At 42.1% G+C, this 5,889-nt stretch overlaps 1 pseudogene across 1 annotated transcript; it reads left to right on the top strand.

Annotated features, from left to right (window-relative positions):
* Nucleotides 1–1,235: 1,235 nt before the first annotated feature.
* LOC311590124 (ubiquitin-conjugating enzyme E2 variant 1-like) lies at nt 1,236–2,318 on the top strand (annotated as a pseudogene). The gene has a single exon. The product of its transcript is annotated as a ubiquitin-conjugating enzyme E2 variant 1-like (transcript).
* Nucleotides 2,319–5,889: the final 3,571 nt, after the last annotated feature.

Below are 5,889 nucleotides of genomic sequence, written 5' to 3'. Positions count from 1 at the left end.
TTCTAAATTGCTTCTTGGAGGAGACCCTACAAGCTCTTAGTTTCTTCCTCTGTCTCTTTCCTTAATATGGCCTATTAACTTTTATTCTGACTTTTCTCCATATCCAGGTAAGTTGAGAGACTTCTGATACTTCCTGTGATATCTTTCTTTCCCTACTATGCGCTGGTATTTCACCCCGTACATGCTTCTGTAGCACTGCACTACTCCTGGACTGGAGTTCTTTGGCCTTCTGACACATATATTACTCCTCTTCTGTACCAACAAGATCATCAGAGACATAAAACTCTCAGGGTCTCTGAAGGACTCTCGGGAAAACCATTCTTTGTCTTTTGGCATCCAGATTCTAATTTCTCAAGTACTTAGAATTCTCTGCAGAACAGGCTGCAGTTTTCTAGAACAGCCATGCCTCATTCTTTTAACAAGAGCCACAAGCTTCAATGTCAGTCTGCAGAGATGTTCCACAACAACCATGCTTCCTGGTCTTATACAAAGCCATTTTTGCCTCTTACAGTGAAGAGTCTAAAATAGCTTTTCTGATATGAGAATCTACTTTTCCTCCCCAGTGTTACAGCACACTCAAGTGATTTTTCTTTTCTAGAATAAAGGGATTTCTTTTCTAAAGATATATCTGTTACTTCTATTTAGAAGCAAAATCTTTTCACTTCCTTTGAAATATCACAAGAGTTACTGTGAGTTCTCCTCTTTCTTTTAAGATTTCAAAGTATTTAGGAGCAATAGCATAGATCAGTTTCAAAGCGCCCAGTAACAGACACCAGAAGTTTCTAAGAAAGAAGAATTCTCTGGGTTTCTCTTTAGCACATAGAACAAATTTCATGCAGGACATGATGTCAGAAATTAGAGGCAGGAAGCATAACGCTGAATATTATTCTGCTATTTGATTGAATTTGCTTAATATCTTTACAGTTAAATTTATTTAACTAAAGAAGAATGGAATAACACAGTTTCGCCTTGTCTTGTTCTACTGTTGCCAGGATTAACTGAGATAAGATCTGGGATGTGTTCTTTAAGAGCTTGGCACTCCTCAGTGCAACTCATCTATTTTTAGTAATAGAAGCACAATCCTGAAATGATAAATCTATGCCTGGCTTCCATATCATGTTCTTGTGATCATTACCTTTTTTTCTGGGCCTAGATCTGTATTATACCTACCAGCAAGGGCCAAAGACCCATCAGTATCTGGAAAAGCACCCAGAGAAGAGAAGGCAGGGCACAGGAAGAAGGTGCTGAGTGATCCACTTATTTCTGATGGATGGCATGTGTCTAGCTAAGGGCTATTTTTAACAGACCCATCAAAACTAGAACTGATCATGGTCTGTAGCCTCTTAGAGGAACAGCCTGACAGGATTCAGGAACAGTGAGAACTTTGTGCAACTCTACTTGTTATTCTCTCTGGTGAAGGTTTTGTTTTAGCAATAACTGGAACCTCCACTTTCTTTCCAGTATGTTTCATTCCTAATACACAACCATCAGTTACAAAAGTAATCAGTGAAAAAGATGTTCCTATTTCCATATACTTAAATTACAAACTTCTACCTACTAATTCACACGAACAAACTGAGCCAAAAATTTGGAATCTGAAAGGAATATTACTACTGTTTCAACTCTGCCTCCATTTCTGAACACAAATCTTATGATCCACGTGGAACTTTTAAGGGTAAGAAACTTTGAAAAACAGATCCCAGATTATCTGGGATGACCTAATAAAAAACCTCTAATCCATCCCTAATCCAAGATCCCTTAGGTTCCCAGCTCCAAATAGTTTCTTGATTTCAAACACCTTCTCCACTCAAACTTTCTCATATTTCAGTGTTCCCTGTTAAAGATTTAAAAGTTGGAGTGACAGCGACGCAAGATGGCAGCCAACAGGCTCTGGAGTAAAAGTCCCTTGAAAGTTCCGACTGTTGGAAGAGCTGGAAAAAGGCCAGAAAGGAGTAGGCGACGGCACAGTTAGCTCGGGTGTAGAGGATGACGAAGACATGATGCTTATGAGATGGACAGGGTTCATAATTGGGCCTCCAAGAGAAATTTACAAAAACCAAATATACAGCCTTAAAATAGAATGTGGGCCTAAATATGCAGAAGGACCTCCCCCCATCTGTAAGATTTGTAACGAAGGTCAATTGGAGTGGCATGAGTAGTTCGAGAGGAGCGGTGGATCCAAGAGCAACAGCAATGCGGGCAAAGCGGCAGAATTCCCACAGCTTCAAAGTCATGCGGCAGGAGCTTCGATGCTTGATGATGTGAAAAGAGAACATGAAGCTGCCACAGCCACCAGAGGAAAGTGTTACAGCAATTAACCCTGTCCCCTCCCCCATCCAACCTACTAAGTCTTCATTTTTCACAGTACTGAATTTTCTACATACATCTGTAGACCTCGAATTACTGGAGAGGAAGCTCTACTCAGACGTCATCCTGAGGCACTAATTTCTTAATCCGTTTGAAATACCTAAATTGTGCTGTGTAATATCTCCTGTTGTGGGCAACCTCTCTCTGCCTGCTTGAAGTTTTGCGATCAAGAAGGTGTGTTGAAATCGGTTTCCTCTGGGAGCAGTGAGCACAGCTAATGCTACTGTGAACGGCCAGGCTGCGGCCACATGGCCTGAGTCTGCCTTTGCCGACCCCGCCCTCCCACCACAGCTGTGTGGTGGGCCTTAGAATAGATGCGAAGGCTTCAGGTGGCAGCCGTGGGACTACTTCTGGCTTGAGGCTCTTTAGCTGCATTCCTGCTTTCTTAAGTCTTAAGTGATGCCCTGGCCAAGCCATAGTCCCCAGTCCTTTACTCCCACCCTTCGCCAAAGCTTAGACTGTAACCCTCCCCTCCCTCTGAAACTGGCGGTGGATGAAGAATTCAGGGCTTCCCGTTTCCCCACCATTATCAAGTGGTGCAGCTTTCTTCTTCCTCAACTCCTTTGTTGCCCACTACCACCCAACACTTGCTGTGGCCCAAAGCCATCAGATGAGATAAGAAGAACCTGGATTCCCTCACTTAGCTCCTGACCACTTGCCACCAGCCTGGGAAGGGAGTGTCGGGTCCTTGGCTCTGCTGCCTGAGCTTTGAGCTCAAGTCTCAACAGAGCAGTCAGGGACTACTCAGACTGGTGAGGCCTCAGTGCCCTTGGTGGTTCCGCCTAGAGAAAGGCCATGCAGAGATCTTGAGTGCACATGGGTTCTGAGTTGTTTCCTTTTCCTGCAATCGCTTTGCTTTTACTTGTTGAAGAGGTTTAAAGAGGGCTCTCTTATCACCCAGGCCACCCGCTGGGTCTGATGGGGAGCCTGACAGCTGGAACATGAGGCCCTAACCCTGCGGACTCAGGTTTCAGTGTTGCTCCTCAGGCGTTTGGCAGGGACCCGGAGGAGCTCTGTGTCACCACGTTTGCAGACCGGTGGGCCTAACCTCTTGGTTAATTGCCACGTTCCCCACTGTTCAGGACCGCTAAACGTTGGAATGTGAATGCATACCGAAATAAAGACAGTTTGTTATGTTTCAATAAATAAATAATAAAAAATTTTAAAGTCATGATATGCCTTTCCTCTCATTACTCAGGCTTAAAAACTTCCATTCACATATCGCCTCTCTGCTAAAGCATATAGCCATTCCCACTGCGAGTACAGACAGCATAAAATAACCAGAGTGACCCCATGGGGTTATATTATTTTCCCCTCTGCTGCTAACATCACTCCAGTTAAAGTCATCTTCCTGTGTAACATGAACACTATCTGCACTCACCTGAAGTCTGAAATTCTTGCCTCATGCATTTTATTCAGCAAGTGACAGCGTGAGTTATAGCCCCATGACTTCTAAATAGTAAAACAAAATGTTTCTCCTTCTCATAACCTTTCAGTGATTCTTCACCACACTTAAAATGGTTCCTCAGTTCTTATGATGGCATCTAAGTTATTACTCAGATTTAGCTCTAGACTTCTTTTGTGACTTTTCTACCTATAATTCTAGAGGTTTTTGTTGTTGGTGGTGGTGGGTTTGTTTGTTTGTTCATTTTTGTGTTTTGTTTTTTGTCATGCCTCCCAATGGTTCCTACTGCTGAAGCACTCTGATTACACTTCTGCATCGGGCATGAATACCTGCTGTTCTACTGTTCTGAAACTCTACCCATCCATAAGTCTGCATAGTAGTCTAAATTCCTCATATCCTTTTTTTTTTTTACATAACCTCTTACTAGAAAACTGTTTCTACTTAAGTATCCACTAGTTCCCTCTGAAAATGCTTATGTTTGTGTCTATTGTATTTTAGAGTTTTCGACTGACCCATGGCACTAATTCCTATGTAACACCTTTTAGAAAGTGTTCTTAATTATCATCTGCTCTTCATTGGACTAGAAGGCAAGATCTGTGAGAGGGAATCTGGTCCACTTTTGATAGCACACCCTGCCTCATTGTAAATTCTTTTTATTTTTATGTCATATATTACATCTTCACCATAATTTTCCCTCTCTCCTCTCTCCCTAACCCCTCCTCTCCTCTCAGAAAAGAGCAGGCCTCACAGGGATATCAACCAAACATGGCATAATAAGCATGACAGTAAGGCAATGCATATACCATCACATCAAGGCTGGACAAGGAAACCCACTAGGAGGAAAGGGGTCCCACAAATAGGCAAAAAGAGTCATGGAGAGCCCCCACTCCCACTGTTAGGATTCTTACCAAGTTAAGCAGCCATAACATATATGTAGAAGACATATGTCAAACCACTACAGGCTCCCTGATCTCTACAAGTTCCCGTGAGTCCTGATTAGTTAATGCTGTGGGCCATGTTCTCAAGGTGTACCCTTAAACCATCTGGTTCCTTCAATCTATCATCCCTCTTCTCTGCAGGACTTCCCAAGCTCACCCAGTATTTGGCTGTGGTACTCTGTGTCTGCTCCCATCAGCCGCTGGTGGAAATCTCTCTGGTCTCTTTGATGGTGGTTTTGATAGGCATATTCTGCATATGCATACTCTGACAGCATACACTGCAGGCAGGACAGCCTGTAGGTAGAAGGTCTTCTGGCTATGCCAGTATCCCAGTCCCTCTACTTGAGGTCTTGCCTGGTTTCAGAAGGTGTCTGTTTCGGGTCCCATGTCTCTCATTACTAGGAGTCTTTGCCAGGATACCTCTCTTATATTCCACTGAGTTTCCACAGCACTAGGTTTCCACCTTGTCCAAGAAATCACCCCAATCATTTCTCCCAGCATTTTCTCCCTCCCTCCCAATGATGCTTATGCTTATGGGTTGTTTTAGGTTTGCTTTCTCTTTGCATCAATTAGAACATGCCCTGATGAGGAAACTCTCAGCTATGAAGTGATAATAGAATCATAAGATATATTTTTCACTTTGTATATTTTTTGAATACTTTAGGCACCCCTTAGATCCATGTCATCATGAAACTCCATATCTATGCACATTCACTTTGAATATGATTAATTAAAGGAAGGAGAAAAAAGGAAGGAAGGAAGGAAAGATAGAATGATGGAGGAGGGAAGGAAGGAGGAAGACTGGACAAGGCTCCAAAAATGAGGATAACAAAAGGTTAAAACTAAATACTTGAATACCAAGCAAGTAAAGCGATTAGCTTTCTTACATTTACCATTGGTACCATCATTCACGTGATATACAGAGAAGCACAACAATATTAGAAGTCATTTTCTCCCAGATAGGAAATATGAAATAAATGCATACTTTTAGATAACCAAAATGCTTATGATTGATTTTTGAATAAGTAGAATGTATCAGCAGAATATCATGTTAACCAGGTAAGGTTAAATAATATGAGGAGACTGAATTTATAAATTTTATTTAGAGGGCTGAAAGAAAGAGGCAATGCAATGACAGTTATATAGAACTCAGTGTGATTATAGTATTGCTTGTTTATT

Source organism: Acomys minous (assembly GCF_964271855.1).
Source record: "Acomys minous genome assembly, chromosome: 19".
Lineage (NCBI taxonomy): Eukaryota > Metazoa > Chordata > Mammalia > Rodentia > Muridae > Acomys > Acomys minous.
The sequence above is the reverse complement of the archived record's forward strand: the minus strand, read 5'-3'. Positions and strand labels throughout refer to the sequence as shown.